At 41.3% G+C, this 20546-nt stretch overlaps 1 protein-coding gene across 1 annotated transcript in view; it reads right to left on the bottom strand.

The window, feature by feature from the left end:
* The window catches only part of HPSE2 (heparanase 2 (inactive)), a 1420589-nt gene that overhangs the window by 958481 nt on the left and 441562 nt on the right, over positions 1 to 20546 (bottom strand). The window lies entirely within an intron of this gene.

The raw sequence follows: 20546 nt of genomic DNA, 5'->3' as shown, positions 1-20546 counted from the left end.
TCCTTTCACACTTTCAAATGTGTCTTCACACATACCAGTCTCTGTTGGCCATCTCACTGAGCTCGTAACATACATTCTGTTCGTTAAATCTTTAGCCGTTTCTTTAGCCGTTTCATCTGCAAACGCATTTCCACGACCCACATCATCTGTTACTTTCTGATGTGCGCTACATTTGACTATGGCCACTTGTTTAGGCAATGTGAGTGCATCTAAAAGATCATTTACAAGCTGACCATGTTGAATCTTCGTGCCATGCGACGTAAGGAATCCTCTCTCTCTCCACAATCGTCCAAAACTATGTGCCACACCAAATGCGTACTGGCTATCTGTAAACACATTCACCCGCTTATCTTTAGACAATACACACGCTCTCGTCAAAGCGATTAACTCGGCAGCCTGAGCCGAATTCTGACTTAGTCTTTCGCTTTCCACAATCGTTCTCAATGTAACTACAGCATACGCAGTCGTCACATCACCGTTCGGCAACTTGAAACAAGAACCATCCACATACAAAGTACCATCGGGATCTGTCAATGGAGTATCTTTTAGGTCAATACGACCCTTAGTTTCCTCTTCAGTTCTGAGATAGCAGTCATGTACTGCTTCACCACTTGATTCTGTGTCGATCGGCAGCAATGTTGCTGGATTCAACACATTACATCGTTTTATCCGTATGTGACTGGCCAGCAACGTCAACTCATATCCAGACAATCTTGCGCTCGTCAGATGTTGAGTTTTCGTTCGATTCAATAGAGTGTCAACTGCATGCGGAACCATTACCGTGAGCATATTATTCATGACTAAACCTGCGGACTGTCGAATGGACGCCGCAGCTGCCGCTGTTGCCCTTAAACAACTTGGCAAGGCTCTTGCTACTGGGTCTAAAGTCGAAGAAAAATAGGCACATGGGCGTTGCTTACCACCAAAAGGTTGTGTCAGGACACTCAACGCACAACCATCCCTCTCGTGAACGTATAGTGTAAATGGCTTACTGTAGTCAGGAGTGCCCAACACAGGAGCCGAACACAACGCATCACGTAATTCAGAAAAACTTTTCTGACACTCTTCAGTCCAAGGCAATGGGGATGAAACATCCTTGCACGTAAGGGCTATCAATGGTTTCGCCAACAATGAAAAATTTGGAATCCATTGTCTGCAATAGGACGTAATACCTAAAAAGGCACGAACATCTCTCTGGGTTTTTGGCACAGTCATTCGGGAAATCGCTGCAATTCTCTCTGGGGTCAACCTTCTCCCTTCTTTTGACAATAAGTGACCTAGATAGGTTACTTCTTGACAACAATACTGTAGCTTTGAAGGCGATACCTTGTGGTGTAAGTTATGTAGATAATGTAACAATGATACTGTAGCTGTTTTGCAAATAGCTTCTGTATCAGCTGCCACTAAAAGATCATCAACGTATTGAATCAAAGCTGCACCTTTAGGTAATACAAAGGCATCAAGTTGACCTTTAAGTGCTTGGCTGTAAATTGACGGACTCTCACAGTAGCCCTGTGGAGCGCGTTTTAACCTAAAACTGCGACCACCTAATGAGAATCCGAATAGGTCTCTGCTTTCCTCTGCAATTGGGATGCTAAAGAAAGCATTCTTTAGATCGATCACTGTGAACCAGGAGGCAGATGCCGGAATCATTGTTAGTAAAGCCGTAATGTCGGGAACTACAGGAAATTGTGGAACCACTATTTTGTTTACTTCTCTTAAGTCTATTACAAAACGATACACAGGAGGTTTAGTTGGGTCAGTTCGTTTCAGAATTGGTAATACAGGGCTATTACACACGTTTCCACGAGTTTCTTCAACAACACCTTTTCCAATGAGATCATGAACGATTGCTAACAGCGCTCGTTCGCCCTCAAGAGAAATACGATATTGAGGTAAACGTGGTAATCGCGCATTTGGTTTCAATTGAATCACATAGGGTGGAATGTCTAACAGGCCCACATCATTGGGACCTGTGGCCCATAAGGACGCAGGGAGGGAACTCAATTCCGGTGGGAATTTGTCGACTGATAAATACATTGGAGAGATCACTCTCTGTCCCAATGTAAGCTCCACTCCTTCGGGGGAACAATACAATGTTGCATATAATCGTTTCAACAAATCCAGGCCCAAAAGATTTTCACCACAACCTGTAGATAGAATCAGTGGAGCCGTTAGCTCACGAGGACCAATCATAAGAGGCAAAGGACTAGAGACTGGGTTGCTAACAGGGGCGCCAGAGAATCCAACGGAAACGTTCGTTAAGCCAGACAAAGGTGCGCCAGGGAGTTTCGAATGCATGATGGAACTTTTCGTCGCACCAGTGTCTAACAGAAAAGGCTCAACTACACCCGATGTAGCCACTGCAACGTAAGGCCCACTCTGATCGACCGGAACTGACACTACTCCCTCTCTTTGTCGTTGGCTGTCCTAGTAATGGTCATTTACAACAGTCTCATGCTCTACGTAATAATCGTCCACATTATACTGTGCAGATCGGACTGACCCTGCATTTCGCTGGTCAAAACAATTATTTGCATCTGATTGATTTTGATAACGATCACTCTGATTGTGGGATGAACCACGACCTCTACCTCGTGATGCCTGTTGGGGACCACAACCACGATTTCCTCGTGCTGACACACCATTTAGGCGGTCCCGTAAGGCAAGACAATCATATTTTAGGTGTCCCTCTTTCTTACAATATGCGCACTGATTATACCCAAGGGAAGATCTATAATCAAAATTGTCAGAACGCGGCTTTGTCCTATTGGGCTGTGCTCGTGGTCGATACTGCTGTTGTGAATCAGTTTGGTTTGATCGTGGAGGGTATGCTTGCTGTAACAAAACCTTCGTCTTGAGCTCCTTCGTTTTCTTCTCTACACGATCACTTTCTTCCTTTTCCCTATTCTCATAATACTGGGCTGTTGCTAGTATTTGCGCAGGGGTTGAAACTGCCCACGCACTCTCTGAATTTTTCAGTTTGTTGCTTAATTCAGGCAACAAATTCGACACAAATTTGTCAACAAATAACCGCTGGCCTCCCTCAGCTCCCATGTCCTGACCGCTGTGGTCGACAAACGCTTCCTCAAACCTTGTAAAGAAATCCGAGACACTCTCGTCTTTCTTTTGCTTACAAGCTGATAACTTATCCCAGTTCACCTTCATCGCTGGCATGATAGTTTTCATGAGCGTAATGATTTTCTGCGGCAAGTCTAAGATTAGCTGGTCGGGCTTAGCCCCACCAACTTGTAATGCATCAGCCGCTAGCAGTGCAGCCCAATCACCCCCTAATTCAACTGCGCGGTTGGCTTGACGAATTTTGGCCCAAACTGGTTGCGGTACAACATTGCCAAACAACATGTCGATGTCGGCAAGGTTCATAATAGAAGCTTCCACCAGTTTTGATAACTCTTTATAATAACCAGCCGGATTTTTACGCGGATCGGGTAAGGATTGCTTCACTTGCAAAACTTCCGATCGTTTCCATGGAAGATGTATCCATACCCTTCGAAAATGCGGTAGAACCACAGGGTTTGCATTAGGATCACCAGGCACCCACAGTGGCGGAACCTCTCTCATGGGATATTGACCAGGAACCGCTTTCCAATTCTCGGTGGTATCATCTGAGGACACCCGAGAATGTGCTGTGGATCTGAACGCTAATAAGCGTTTCACGGCACGCCGTACATCGTCTCCTATAATCATACCGTTCGAAAAGTGACTCTGAAGTTCAATTATGTCGGATGGTACATTATCTACATCATCATTATACCATTCTTCCCTCAAAAAGTTACACATCTCCTCAAACACGAATCTCTGCGTAGGCTCATTAAACTGAGAAAATGTATCAAAGACCACACGAGGAGTGTAATTAGCAGGATGTCTTATCCACCTATGTGCCATGGTTATTAATGTCTCTTTTTCCCTACCACTAGGGATCTGACTCCGTCTTTGAGGAGTTTCAGTTGAATCAGACGAAAATAACGGACCAGAAAAAGGTGAATAAAGGGTAGCAACAGAGTTAGGAACACGCTTACGAACAGAAGGAGAAAGAAAAACAGGGGCAAAAACACTGGAGGTGAAAGAAGGCATAGTAGGAACTGACAAGATAGTTGGAGTAGCAGAAACAACAGTCTGCGAAGGTACAGGTACAGGAGCAGTAGGAACAAGGACAGGTGGTGGAACAAACGTAGGGTTAACAGCGGGCTGACCCGCAGCCGCTGGAACAACAAGGGGAGCAACAGGAGGTACTACAGGAGGAACTACAGGAGCAGTAGCACCCTGTACATAAGGAGGTGGTGATTTCATTAAATACGATAACAAGGAATCCTCCTTCAAATCTTCTTCTTTCTTTTCTAGATTATTTGGCAAAACTGGGTAACATCTATCTATTTTCATATGATGCAATCTAGTAGAGATTTCCATTTCCTTTTCTTCTTTGTCCTGTTTACATTCTCGTATAGCTTGCATTATCGGAACGAACCCTTGCTTCTGATCCTTTTAAAGTTGTTTGATTTCTTTCTGCTTGGCCTCTTTACGCCATATCCGAAAGGAATCAAACATAGCTGGCCTAGCTTTCTTTAAAAATAATTTAGCCTCAAGATTATCTAAAATCGAAAGTTCAAAAGTTCCATGTGGTGGCCATCTAAGGTCACCGTCTTTCTTTGTATAGCGGACCCAGTAATCATTATATATTATAGGACCCACCCCATGTCGACTATAAAGATCATGTATCGGAGTTCCAACTGGAGGTATCGGACACGAGTCCTCCAACCGGGAATCCATTGCGCAACATTTGAAAATACGAAACAAACCACTATGGCTAGGCATCGTGCACACTAACCTAGTATCAAACTTCAAGGATTACCGAAGTAATTAAACCTCGTGTAAGTCAAAACCCTCGGTTTTTGGCAATTGCAACTGTCAAATAATACTAAGGACCAATACTAAGAACCACAAATGCAATGGAACCATGCAATACAACAAAGCCTTAAGGCTATCACAAAGCTCGGAGAGCTAACCACAAAGCCTGAGGAGGCTATTAAAAGCTCGGTGAGCTATTACAACAAAGCCTTAAAGGCTAACAACAAAGCTTTCAAGAAGCTAGAACAACCACTAAGGACTGGGAGCGACCCACAAAATACTTAACTCAGAACTTCAATGGCGGCACCAGGATGGCCCGTCTATCGTCTCGCTTGTACATAAGGTCTGCGCCGGGCGTCGAAGACAGGTCGACAGTCAGGGCATCGGTCCGTCGCAGCCGTCAGGAGGCGGGAATCTTCGCAGGGAAAAACTTCGGGCCACTTATTTCGACAACAGGATCGATGAAGCGGGGTGCACCTTCCCTCGGAGATTTCACACGAAGTTCCTCACGATCATCAGGCTTTGGACCGGTACCGCTGAAGTCGCCCCACGTTGGGCGCCAACTGAAGGACTGGACTTTTAACAGTACCAGCGGTGCCAGGGAACAACACCTATAACCTTCATGGGATACCTGTTTCGGCGCACAAATTACAGAGACACGGGATACTTCCTTCGGCGTCAAAGATCAGCGTTTATTACTGCAGGGAGGCAAAAGTCACAAGAAGTACAACAGTGTGTAGGTTCTGAGAGTCTGCTTCAAATTGAGGTTGTAGGTCGCTCTCTTTTATACAGAGTGTTACCATTGCATAACATGTGGACAAAAGATTACAATCCGGTTCCCATAGTAGACTTCAAAAGGGTCGCTTTCATGTGTTCAGAATCCCGGAACATCTTTATAAATAGCCATGCCGGTTCCCAACTGTAAAAGTACATCTTCCCACCATTAGGCACACCCATTAGAGTTGTAAATGACCAAGAAGGAGAGACAAGAGCAGCTGCAAGGAAGTCAGACACAGGTAGAGAAAAGAGTGTGGGGGTAATATCGGAAGCATGATCGCGAGATCAAAAGAGTTGGATCCATTGCCTGTAAGGCTGTCACAATAGACCGGTACAACCAGATTACCCTCAAGCTGTGCCATCTGCCTTTGCGGTGTCATTCCTCCGGCCATAAAGACGCATGAAAGGAATATGCGTCTTCCGTAAGGCTTGGGAACTAGAGGGTCAGGGGGCGAACAGTTATCTGCTCGCTGACTACGTGAGGGCAAGAAACAAAATGGATGCCGTATCTAAAATGGAACCCGAGGGTTCAGATGAAGAACACGTAATATTAGACGAACCCTGGCAGGTAGTGTAGCGAAAATTCGCACACTTGCCGAACTCGTCATTTGCGGTTCGTAGATACCAAACTTATCCATATTCGGCAATGCCCAGAACATCGTAATAATTTTTACGGAACCTCAGACTCAAGCACTCCGGGTAAGGCGACAGAATTTATTAACGCCTACAGCAAAGATGAAATGACAAACGCGTTTCAGACAAAGTCCTTCCTCATATATATATATCACCATAGGTCCTGAACTTCTGTAATCTCCAAATCTCCAATACTTTTCAGGTACAGACCACAGTAGTGCTCTTTCCGATTGGAATATTAAGTACTTTTATTCTTTTCTCAATGCAGCAGCCTTGATCACATGACCCCCGGACATGGGGCTCAGTTTTGGAACTTGTTATAATGTAAACCCTAGTGCATTGCATCAGTACCTGACCTCTTCCTGTAACCGCAATTAACTCCTTAAAAGTGCTAGTGCAACAAAACAAAATTACTAATGTGCAATTAAAGTGTAGAAAAACTTGATATTAAAATTCATATAAAAAATTCCAGGATAAAAAATATAAGTAAAAAAAAAAGTGTAGTACATATGAGAAACAAATTCACGAATAGTTCGTTCCAGACCAGACCCATTAATTTAAAGTGCAAGTGCAGATATTAATTTGGATATCTCCAAAGAGCAAACATCAATACAAAGACATTACAACAATACTCTTTAAGTCCAAGATCTAGGGGTCCACTGTAATCATTAAACATTTCATAAATCACAATCTTATATAGAACCACCATAGATTATATTTATGCTGATACTTAGGCTATTCACTACATAACTCAAGTCATAACAATGTTAAAACATTTTAGAAAATATTATCATTCATTACATAATAGCTCAGCTTATGCCTTATTTTCAAATTCAGAACTAGTCCTACCTCAATAAACAGAAAACAGCTATGGAATAGTGATGCAAGTTAGGTCTAAAGGAAATTGTGCCGGTCCTCCCCCATATTCAATCTATTAGGCATTCTAGTGTCAAGCAATAGAATATATTTAGACTCTAATTGCCTTAGCTGCTTCTCCCTATTGCCTCCCCTTATATTTTTCGGAACAGAGTCAATGACGAAGAAGCTCAAGTCATTTAAGTTTTTGTTATGTACCAACTTAAAGTGACGAGCTACCGGGTAGTTATCATCAGAATTTACTACTGCCCTTAAATGTTGGAGAATTCGATTGTAGGATTGTAATTTAGTACTGCCAACATATTTCATTTTACATGTACATTCAAGCACATAAACAACATGATCAGTACGACATGTGTATAACCCCCTGATTTTTAATGGGGTTGGGCTGAAATACAGAATGATATTCCGTGGTGTTTACACCAAATTTGCATGCTCTACATGAAATACATTTTCGGAATCCAGTTATGTTGGAGAGTCACTTTTTATTGCTCATTACCTCTGGGCTAGTTTTTACCAACATATCCCTCATAGAGGGTCCCCTTCTGAAAGTAATTGAGGGCTGCTCAGGAAGCACCTGTGCCAATGTGATGTGTGTCTTAAGGATCGGCCAATGTTTGTTGATGATACCCTGACTTTCTTCTCCTCTGTGTTATAAGTGGTAATCAATCTAATAGGTTCAAGGGGGGGGAAATGAATTTTGGTTAAGATTGCTACCTCTCTTGGAGCTACGAGAGTCCATGGTTTTCAAATAATCTTCTCTAGATTGACCATTAGTCTTATTTCTAGCCTCCTTTAATTCTGGCATGTTATATCCTCTAGCCAGAAATCTCTGATGGGCCTCAGTTTGACAGATCTCTAAGTCACTTGCTGAGCTACAAATCCTGCGTATTCTTAGGAATTCCCCAAATGGAATAGATCTTATCAGGTGACTTGTGCACTACTGGCGTGCAATATCGAATTGCCTGCCGTAGTCTTACGATACATTCTAGTTCGAACTGCAAGATTGTCAATGTATATTTCCACATCTAAAAATTGGATGCTGGTTTTACTAATATCAGCTGTGAATTTTAAGTTAAGATCATTGTTGTTGATTAATTTAACAAATTCTCTAGCTGATTCCATCGTCCCTTTCCAAATCATACAGATGTCATCAATAAATCTCCAAAATTTGACAATATTAGATTATATAACAATCTGTGGGTGCCCCTGAGGACATGTTCCTCCCACCACCCAACATGTAAACATGCATAGGTGGGGGAAAAACAAATCTGATTGGCTGTCGGGTGTCTGTCAACATTCTAAACGGTCCGGAGAGTACGCCATCTTGTGTCTCTGTAGAATCGAGACACAAGAGGTGAAAAAGAAAGGGGGATATAATTAAAAGGGGGCAGAGTAGACACATCCTAACCCCTTAGGTTTTCTGAGGGGGGCCTAGAAGGACCCTGAAGGGCAAAAAAACGTTTTTTGTTTTTTTTAAATTTTCGCGGGGTAAGTGCTGGGTGCGTTCCCAGGTGCGCGCTCCGGTACGTGCACCGTGAGCGCACCACAGGGAAAAACAGTGTAAAAAATGATAGTAAAAAAATAATTTAGAGTGCTTAGAGGTAGGATAGCTCTGAAAAGAGCTGTTGTGTTATGTGGGTGTTTTTTGTACCTACAAGTAGGTACCAATGCAGAGTCTTATATTCAAGAGGAAAACTCTATTCCCCTCATCTGTAAAATGCACACCATCTCTCCTATAGATGTCTTGCATGTTGTAACGCAAGTTGTTGTGGTAAATGGAACCCATACCATAGTCTCTGAGGAAAGCAGAAACAGATTTATTCACATGTTTCCTCGCTTTCTCAATCTGTGGACAAAATTGGTTGGACCAGTTCCATTTTTGCCTTTCGCATATATTAGAAAATACCAAGGCAGTTTTTGGAAAAAGTGACATCAATTGCCCAAAGATGTCCTTTAAAAGCATTTCCAGGCCTACCCCAGTCAAAGTGCCCAGGTCATTGCCACCACAGTGCACAATTATAAGGTCAGGGTGTGGTAAATGCATAAAGGATTTTACCAATGGTATCAATTGGTGACTTCTCAATCATCTCTGTCCAATCCATACAATGTCCACATTTGGTAAATCAAGGTTGTAAATACCTCTGTTAGCTGCGTATTTTTGACTCCAGTGGACATAGCTATGACCCACAAACCAGACTTTTTGCATGTTGAAGGTAGATGTGCTTCTAGTCAGATGAATTGTGGAAATGAAATGGCAGTTTGATTATGAAAAAATGTGGTTGGGAATCAGTGCAGTTGAAAAACCAGAAATGATTGGTGCTTTCTTAAAAATCTCCACTGAAAATTAGGCTGCATGCTTTTTTTTTTGTAAGAAGTCATTTAAATGGTTGAGAAAAAGTCATTTAAATAAACATTGCATTTCATTAGCTAGTAGATTGAGAGGTCAAACAGCCTTGATGGATTTTTTGCAACATAGTATGATGAACTTGTGAACTGTGTGCTAGTTTAAGAGGGAGTTACCATGTTTACTTGGTGAATGAGCACTGGGGGGATGGGTGAATGTTATGTGAGTTTCAAAGTCTTGAAATGTACAACCAATTAAAATGTGCCGTTTGGTTTTGAATTTGTGTGGGAACAATTTTAATCGGTTAGGTACAAGAATATGGGTCTGAAATGAGAAAGAATCTATGCCATTATTCTTTTCTTCCACTCTCTTCCCATCCTTTGCTCTTTCACTGTTTTCCCTTCCCTTACTGTCCTTACTCCACTTCACTAATTCCTTCTCTTACTCCCTCTGTCCTCTTACTTCTACACTCCTCTTACCTCATTCTCTCTCTGTTAGCCTCATTCTCTCTGACCCCTTAGTCTGTCACTCCTCTTCTATCACACTCACTCCATATAACACAGCCACACTCCCTCACTTAAGTTTCTTTCCTCTCTCACTCAGGGCCTCATTTATGAGAAATGATGCATCGCTGCGTGAAAGCAGCGATGCATCACTTCTCAGTGCGCTCTCCTTGCGACATTCCTGATGCGTCATATTTAATGTATGACGCATCATGTCGCAAGGAGTTACAGATACATCAGTATTTCTGACATATCTGTAAGCGCAAAAGTGACGCATTGCTGGAGTGTGTCACAAAAGTGACGCAACTCCAGCAATGCATCCTTTCACATGGGGCAAGCCCCATGTGAAAGGGCCTGCGTCAGTCTTACGCCTGCTGTGAGGCAGGTGCAAGATTTTGACGCAATCTCATAGATTTCACTGCGTCACTTCTACGACCCTTCCTTGCGTCAATACGCCCCCTTTGCATACATTATACCTGGTGCAGGTATAATGTGGCACAGGGGTTTACAAAGTGACGCATCTACCTAGATGCATCACTTTGGAAAAATGACTCAACAAGGTGCATTTTGTAGACCACTGGTGCGTCACAAAAAGTGACGCACCGGCAGCGTAAAAGTGACGATTGGCCTCATAAATGAGGCCCTCAGTCTTCTACTCTCACTTTTTCTTTCACTTTCTCTGTCTCTTCACTTCCTTACTCACCTTGTCTCACACTCACTTATCTTTATCCAGGCTGTATCTCCACTCTTTCCTAAACATCACTGCTCTTTTCTTACCCTTCCACACCCCCGTTCCTTTACTACATTTTCTTCACTTATCCTCATTCCCCATGTTCACTCTCCTTCTCCTCACTCTCCTTCCCCACACTCACCTTCTTTCAGTCCCCCTACTTCACTTCCCTTCCCCTCTCGTCCTTTTCTTTGCTTTCTCACTCATTTTCCTCTCCTCTCTCACTGCACTCCACTTCAGTTACACTTTTTCATTTTTTTTAGAATACAGCTCTATTTTGAGAATTGGAGGTAGTTCTGAAAAGAACTTATTTTTTTCTTCTTTTTTCTTTTTTTTCAACAAAAACAAAAACAGGGAATGGCAAACTGCTCAACAGGAGCACACAAAAAAAAATCAAAATTAGGGCTGGGGACGGCAGCGGTGGTTCTCTATTGCTCGAACAATGATCAAAATACTTTGTTCCCCATAACAAAGTAGTTGGTCACAATGTTTGCATTTGATTGTGGCTTCATTAAAAACAGGCTAAATATTTGGGATCAGCTGTTCTGGTCGCCCCCTCACCGATACAGTTGCTCCTCCAGTTGAAGTAGAAGCACCATCTCTTGGAGCTTCTCGTGCCAGAGCCCTGACACTCTCCCGAGCATAGTTCTGGGGGTGCCTCCTCTGGACGTGACGAATCATTGTTGAATTACCAAAACTTTACTTCTTTCTGGGGTCTCCTCGAGAAAGTACAGTTTGGCAGATTTTGCATTCAACTTTTGGTGCATTTACTTTTTTATGTCCCTCAGGTATAGACATTTTTTTCCAGATAAAATGTTCTTTCACCTTCGGCTGAGGAGGCTCTTCATCAATGAAACCATCTGACTACTCACTGCTGCTGGATGCTCTGGCATCCATTCTATCCACAAATTGTTAGCACCGAAAAAAAGAGGTCTTGCTCTCACCAAAGTGAATGAAGAAGTGAAGGAAAAGGGTGGAGTTTTCATTAGTTGTAAAAAAAAATTGTTAACAACCAATGAAAAGAGTTATTTTAAGGTCACATGACTTGACACGCTTACGCTGCGCGCACCGGAGCGCTTCCGGGGGCGCTTACGCGGCGCGAACGTAGGCGCTTCCGGGGGCGCTTACGCGGCCCTGAGTGATGTTTTGGTAGCTTTACGGAAATGCTAAATCATTTTCATTTGGAAAATCAAAAATACTGCTTTTATAAGTATGGTACTGAATGTCTTGCATTATTATTTAGTTCTCATACATATTTTTTTTTATGAACGCAGAATAGCGCTCTCGCTGCACTCTCGGGTGAGCTTACCGGGGAACGCACCCTGAGCGCTCCAAGTCAAAATGATACGGGTAAGCTTACCGGTGCGCGCACCCTGAGCACACCAGGAAAAAATGATTAAAAAAAAGAAAAATACAGTGAACAATTATATATTTTTTTTTAATAATTATAATTAATAGTTATAAAAAACAGCTAATAAAAAAAATCTGTAGGTAACAAAGTCGATATACAAAGGAATTAACTTTTAAAAAAACTATGAAATTCACTGAAAAAAGCATAGGTTTCACAAACGTTATAGTTAGGCATTAGCATTTAAAAAACCTTTGCAATTCACTGAAAAAAACCATAGGTTTTACAATCGTTATAGTTAGGAATTAGCATTTAGAAAACCTTTGAAATTCACTAAAAAAAACATAGGTTTCACAATCGTTAAAGTTAGGAATTAGCATTTATAAAACCTTTGAAATTCACTGAAAAAACCATAGGTTTCACACCAGTTATAGTTACCTGAACATTTTACTCATACAAAACCATTGAAATTCCCACGTTATAGTTAGTTGGACTCACTATAACTCGCGCGCCCGCAATCCACTGCTGATGATGTCACATATTACATCACTTGGTTTTGTTGTCTTTTCTGTGTTTTTCCGTTAAGACTATTTTCATTAAGACTTCTGATCATGTATGATAGAATTTTGTGATTATTTGCATTTTTCAATAATAGCTAAAGTGAATAAGAGTTATTATCAGGATATGTTGAAACAATGTTGCATGAATAGGCCGATACACGGCTTGATACGTGGGTAGTTCACCAATGAACATGCCGATACACGGCGTTATCACCGAGTGAGAGTCGCTAGATTCCTATACATATAATACCAATTGGCATCCCCAATTCTAATAAATATATAAGCTTTGGTATAATAAATGGGTCTGTCACTATAGTAGCAACTGTGCTGATATATGGCTAGAAGTGGCATTATGACATGTAATTTTGCAAATGAATAATCAATGAACTTTGAATTTGGGTTTTTGTTGGTTTTCATGAATAAGATGATAATTACCACTCTTGACGGCAATGAACTGTAATATTACATCACGCTAAGATAGCCGCTGGAAAAGTGCAATGAGAGTTATGTTTGATACAGTCATCTATGTTGATGTACAAGATGACGCCCTTAAGTTTAATATGCTTCCTCGCAGTGGTTGTGGTAAACACTGACGAAGGATTTTTCCGTAACTCGTTTGTTTGGCTGTGTTGTTTGCTGAATAAAACAACGGATTGAACACCCTCCTGAGTGCTCTACTTTGTGTTAAAGGATCACGGAGTGTCGGAGCCTTAATATATATGTGTGTGTGTGTATATTTAAACAAAGGTTAAAGAAATGTGATAGGTGAGAATGTCACATACATACACATATATAAATATATATATACATATAGATAGATATATTTTATTTCGGCAACCAAACCATAAACAGTTTACATGGATCAAATCAATAGCAACATTCATCGTACATGCAAAATTTTTGCACATGGGGAAATACAGATAAAACAATCCTAGGTATAAGAAAAAGAAAGAAATAGCGCAACTAGGAGTTAATTTTTATTGTAGTCGCTCGTAACCATATCTTTGCTATAAGGTAATTCTATTTCCTAATAAAATGAGAAGATATATATATATATATATGCACTGAAAAAACAAAGGTTAAAGTAAAGTTGTAGTTAGGTGAATATGTCAGGGACAATAAACATTTTGAACTAAAGAAAAATTCACAAGTTATAGTTAGCAGAGCTAACAATTCCCTGCACCCCCACCATGCACTATTTATGAATTCACATATTACATCACTCGTGACATGTTCTATGACATCATTTATGATATCACGGTCAGTACCTAATTCCAGCCCGTTGTTTCCAGTGCTAGGCACCGTCACTTAACTGTCAACACTGGCACGTTGACAGTCTGCCACAAATTGGTATTTTCTGACTTTTTTAGAGATGACCACAACAACAGTCAAGAAATATTTTATTATACATTATAAATGGCTATTACCAGCAACCCAAGCAATTCTTATAGTTTTAGGGCCCTAGAATAGTCCTGACTATCAAACTTGTAGGAGTGTGATGGTTCGAAGTTGTGTTGTTACTATCATTGGCAGTGCTGGCAGGGGCAATGTGTGGTGTAAACTACAGTGACCTCCTGATGAGAGCCCTGGTGCAAATTTTGTTACAAATTAAGCACTGATTCACGCTGCTGTGCAGCATGTCTGAAAGAAAATTTGACAAAGGCAATAGATTTCACGTAGGTGAAACCTATTGACTTTGCCAGTGCTTGTTGTTTAAAGGACATCTGTCTTTCTTTGTTGGCCCTACCATACTGTATTTTGTTGGTCAATGGCATTTGCATGGCATTTCATCACATAACTGATCATATTTGTGCACAAATTACTACATATATAATAAGGTGTGAAGGTGTGTAAATCGGTGAAGTTATACTGCGAGAAGTGTGTATGGGTGTCCAAGTAGGGGAATAGCTTTCAATAGTACTGAGGCACTAGGTCCTGTCTATGGGAGAAAACGTTATGTGTTTCTAAATGCCTAACAGTCTTTCAGTCATTCCTGCTGTTAAATTTTTTCCTACCCATGTTAATGGGAATATCATTCCTAAAAGATCCATAAACCAGATTATTTTTTCCCCCTCCTTTTCAAACTTCAATCTGCCTCAGCAGCATGACTCATATCATGTCTTTTCAGGAATAATTCTGGCACTTCCTTGACATGGCATGTGGCGGGATAAAAAAGATCCAAATAGTAGGAGCCAACCCAATTCAGCTGCAACCAGGAATAAGCTCTCCCTCCTCAAATAAAATATAGCATTTTAAATGCCACCAATAATTTCTTATCTGTCTGTCGACAAGCCAGCAATTCACCTTAAGTTGCTATACCTTACTACGTTGTCCCTATTCTTATCCACTATTCAAAAGCATGTATTGCCATGGCAGAATGTTCATGCTATTTCCTAAAAGTCATGTTAATCAAAAATGTCAAACCAGTAAAGGAACGGACAGTGTGTGTGAAGAAGGCAGACCCCCATTTGTGCTTCCTGGCAGGATCCAACAATAAGTTACATTAAACACTTGTTGATAATCCATCACAATATCCACAAACACTTTATCTTGAAACATGAAATCTTTCACTGGAGCCTTATGCATTATTTCCCTTTGTTTTATATTCAAATAAGTGACATTGGCAAATGAAGTTTTACACAGGTGAGATTCATTCTTACACACTGCATCCTGTAATGTTAAAATCATAATGATCACCTTTACTACCACTATCTAAATAAAGAGGCTTATTCTTAGTCTTTTCCGGTTCCAAAAGTTATTTAGTCGTTCATCTATTGTGTGTAAGACACTTTCCTTCTTTCCTTAATCCTTTCCTCTCTTCCCAAGATGGAGATCATTGGCATGGTATCTCTCATCTTTCAGCTTGAGCATCTTGGTTCTTTTTGTATTTTGACCGGGATGGTTGAGAAACCAGAGGTTTCTAGCACTTGTGTGATAAAACTGAGTAATTCATTGAGCCGGAGGGTAGTTCACCACAAATAATAAAGTCACTAGCCTGTTAGTTCCAGACAAAGGTTTCAATATTTTAAACATGAGAGCCAACTCTGCTTGCTATGGCATAGAGCAGACAGGTTTAACTTAAACAAACTATTTAAAACATTTAGAAGAACCAAAACAGCAGGCCCCATAGTACTCCTTAATCCTAAAATGCAAAATGGAGAAACCCTTTCTCACTTGTGTGGAGCCATTGTGCCCACCCAGAGGTGTGGCCAAAGAAATGAGCCGTCCCCTCGACTGTAGTCACTCAAAACTGATTCTGGGGATAGCTCCACTCCCACTGAGTTTGGAACCAGCCTGGCAAGGGGAGCAAATGTTTTTAATCCTCAGGTCGAACTTTTCATTTACTTGTGGCAGGGAAAGCCCTTTAAAGTTAATTAAGTTCATGGATCCACTCTAACTGTTCTTCCTCCAAGGGGAAGAATAACACCTCCCGTGCCCAGGCCATTGTTGCAGTTCTGGGATCAGTTTTCACACCTCAGTAAGTCGTAATCCTGTTTGGGCAGCTGCTGCAGACTTAATGCAAATTAGCCTCTGGGAGCTTCAGGTAGGGTAAATTTAACTTTCTAAAAAGTTACTTTTCCTACATTTACAAATAATTAAATTTTATCTAATGGGTGTATTTCTGCACCACACACTATGGCCTTATAAGAAAGGTAAATATGTCAATTAGGGGTCAGCAAGTTTATTTTAGGGGTCAGAGGGCATGCACATAGGCCTGAGTAGCAATGTCCCAGTACACAGAAACCAGCAGCATCAAGCCTTAAAAATGGGGTTATCATACCAAATAGGTCATTCTCTCACACTGTGTATCTCACAGTATGTATCCCCCACTTTCGACCTTTGATTACGAAGTGGCACAGCTGACTGCTAGCAGTGATATGCATGCATGCAAGAGTTGTGTCCTTTGCACTTAATAGATGTGTTGGTAACCAGCAGCAGCTGCTACTGGTGTGGGCCCTTCCAAATTTGTTGCAGAGCTGATTTCCTCTTGTGCACTTGCACCTTATAACCAGGCTGCACGTCATAGCAGGCTTCTGTTGATGAACGAGGTCTACAGGACAAGCCCCCAAATTGTCAAAGTAAAATCCTTCTCAAGTAAATTACAGGAGACTTCTGATATCATTAAGAATCATTTAATGAATGATCATCAGACTGTCTGGCAACATCGTTGCAGAGGGCACTACCGATTACAGCGGCAATTACATTTGTATGCATTCTTAACATAAAACTGTGAATAATACACAGCCAATGAGGCGAAAGTTCCACTGCCATGTTAAGCACTCAAATATCATTAAGAAAGGCACTGATCAAGTACTAATGATGCAATATATCAGTTATCATTGGTGCATAGATAATAAGGTCATTTACATCAGTGCTGCAGCATGTCTTTCCATATTTGGATAGCAATCTGTGCCTGGTGGGTGGGCTTTTCTACTGACTAAATTCCAGTAAAGCCTACCAGACCAGGATGTTCTAGGTAATGTACTGGTTTCTCAAATAGGTCTTTCCGCTGAACCCCAAGTCTATTTACTTCCCAAATTTCAGAAGCCTGTTATTCTAATACTAACCTCAGCTTCAGTATAGGCTTTCATCATACCTCCCTGGATGCTCCACTATCATGTTTCTGACCTCAGCCTCATTCTTTCTCTTTGCATATCATCCATTGATACCTGTTGCGTCTTATTGTTGCTTGCATGAGGAATCTTTGCAAGCACATGTAGCTTATATTTCTGAACTAACACTTTCTGCAACTCTCCTAACCAAAGCACCACGCTGTAAAGCCTTGCAGTATGTATTACTATGTATTACTATAAAACCACATGTTTTCTTGAATGCCATAGGTCTGTCTATGTAATTTTGTTAAGAGTGGCTACGAAATATAGAAACAAGGCTTGTAAAAACCTTTAACGTCTGAAGAAATCAAGTGAAGCAATATTAAAAATATATGATTGTGTTCTGGACAGCAAAATAATAAGTATTGGCACATTTGGGACCTACCAGCTTTGTCAGTGGTTGTTAGCCAAGCTGCACATCATCCGTGGAATTGGTAGGTTTTCCTTGTTCTATTTCCTTGTTTGTAACTGTTTATTCAGATTAAAAGTAAAGCACAACACGTTTTTTTGTAAATGCCCACAGGTTACAGGTCAGTGGATAACAGCTGTGTGAAAGCGATCAGATAATGACCTAAATTAGTTTTTGGATATAAATATTTTGTGTGAGTAATCATGTCCAAAAGGAGTCACTTTGTATGTGATTTTCATAATAACACATAAAATACTGGAAAGAAATGCTATTTTTTATGAAGTACTTCTTTGCTCTACCTTTCTTGCTGCATTTGACCTCTGTTTTCAGGTCTGGTCTATGAGAAAGCTTTGGCTTTCTCGGCAGACTATAGTTAAAAAAATATATGTATATATTATGTGTAACCTATAGATAGGGGGCTTTTTATCATCTTCATTCAGCGATTGGTCTATTCAAATGTCTGTCACTTTCGGTCACCCCCACAAACCTCCCACCACAGTGTACAGCCTGAGGCAGTCGGTCAGTCCACTCCAGCCATTGCCATCCCTCACCTTGATTAACAGCATTTTGCCCTTCCACAATGTGAACAACCATCTGCCTTTTCATTTTCACTTCTGACAGATAGGAGTGGTGGTGGGAAGGCACCCCTCCCCTTTTTAGGTTTTGCCTTCTATTGTTTTAAAAAATTTACTTAAAAGGGACTTACCTCCCAACTCCTCTCTTTCCTGGCTTCTCATTGGTTCCTGCGTGCGATACTTACCTTTAGTCTATTTCTATTCGCTGTAGCATATTTGCCTACATTTACCAATGCTTGTTCCACCTCTGCTTCTCTTATCAATTTCCTGGTGCCAAAATACTGTTAACTTCCTCTTTGGTGGAACAATATTTTCATAAAGTTCTGCCTTTTATTATTGCAGCATATTTATATAACAATTTATCACCTGGAGCGATTAAGTGATTTGCATAGAATTACAGGATATTGCGCAGCGCCACTGAAACTCGAACCACGATTCCCAGCTCTTGAGTCAGTAGCTCTGGCCACTAAGCAACACTCTCTCCACTCCCATGTTAGCTGTCAGGTGGCTCTTTCCTTGTCCCGGACGATGATTGATGAAAACCAGTCTTTATTAATTAAATAGTCAAAGCCGATGCATTACCAATGATTGTTGCTATTTGGTTGCAGTGTACCTTTCAGGACTTAAACGCATCAAGCATTTGTTTTCCTGGTTTAATTACATCCCATTCCCACATTGCTGCAGTTTGTATCGGGACTATGCCCTAATCTTTCAAGTCGTGCCTACATATCACAGTAGAGACTTTTAAAACAGTTAACTATTATCAGGTATTCAGTTTTGTATCCCTATGTCAGCTCTGCGAAGTTTCCCAGGTCCATGCATTATATACTGCTCCAGTTCAGGTTTTTTCTTTGAAATGACAACCTTTAAGTATTTTTTGTTACATTATAAAACAGGACTACAAGCCCTAGAATTCAAAGAGAAAACCTGGACAGGAGCAGCACATCACACATAGACCTGGGAAACTTGGCAGCTATGGTATGTGACCAGCATGTCCCCTCACTGCTACTTCCCCCGCACCATGGCATAAGTACCTTTTAAAAAAAATTCTTCAACTTGCTTATCATTTCAAACTCCATCTTATTGCTGTATCGAGGCCGATGATAACTTTCTGCACCTCTAGCTATAATCTCCCCCTTTTTCTGGGATGCATGGTGCTTAATTACAGGATGGCTACTACATTCTTTGTCTGAGAAGCTGGTGCCTCCCTGTGTCATTTTTTTTTTAAAGAAGCCTATATACTAATCTGCATTAGAAAGGGTTTTTTCTTCAGCCTTAGGGACAGCGAATGCGCGTAAGGAAAAAAAGAACGCTGATCCCTCGTGCATGTGTATTAGGTTGAGACATGATTGGAGAACAGCAGGAGTTCGCACACTAGTGTTTGTAACCAACAGCTCATGCTGGAGCTTGAGCTTGTGAACGCCTTTTCATTGGTTCCCTATTTATGCTACTTCCCTTTTGACCCTTAGTAGTGGAATATATGGAGCTTACACTGCTCAGTCATGTTATCTAATGTTAAAGAACTTTTTTAATCTATGCAAGAGGGTATGATGTGTCTAGAATTACTACAAAACATGGAGAAGCAGGTTGAGCTATTTTCAGATATTTTCTTTGATGCAGTCAGGGCAGCTGCATTATCATGTGGAGCATCCACAGCTGCCAGACTAACAGCCTGATTCATGAAGCGAAATTGCGCCCGCAATGGCTGCGAAAATGCAATTGCGGGTGCAAAACACGGAATCGGCATTCAAGTACAAAATAGCGAATTCGCAAACACAGAATAGCGATTTAAATAGCGATTACGCTATAATAGTCGCAGACTCCAGGTAGTCGAGCATTAGCGATACGGAAATAGCGACCAACCACGGAATCTGCGAAATGAATAGCGAAACGCAATATTGTCTCAATCGGCATTCATGAAAAAAATACAATTGCGAAAAAGCGCAAATTCGCACGTTTGCGCGGCGCAATTTAAGGACAACTCAAAGCAGGTGGTAACCATAAAAGCCATGATTAAGTAAAATTTGAAAAACTGTTGGCCAATCACCAACAGGTCCAGGCCTGACCAATCACACATAAGGATATTCAGCAGCAGCATTAGGCGTTCCACAATGCCAGGGATGTACATGGTGGTGAGGCGGCGAAGGCTACAGCGAGCAGCACGGAGGAGACGCATGAGGCAGGAAAGGATTTACCGGCAGCGGGTCACCTTGCTGGGCCAAACCAGAGAACAGATTTATGCTAAATACAGGCTGAATGGGGAAATGATCACCTGGCTGATACAAGAACTCGACCCCATCATGCAGCAC

The sequence above is a fragment of the Lissotriton helveticus genome, chromosome 5_1 (assembly GCF_964261635.1).
Source record: "Lissotriton helveticus chromosome 5_1, aLisHel1.1, whole genome shotgun sequence".
Classification (NCBI taxonomy): domain Eukaryota; kingdom Metazoa; phylum Chordata; class Amphibia; order Caudata; family Salamandridae; genus Lissotriton; species Lissotriton helveticus.
This window is presented reverse-complemented; position numbering and strand designations above follow the sequence as displayed.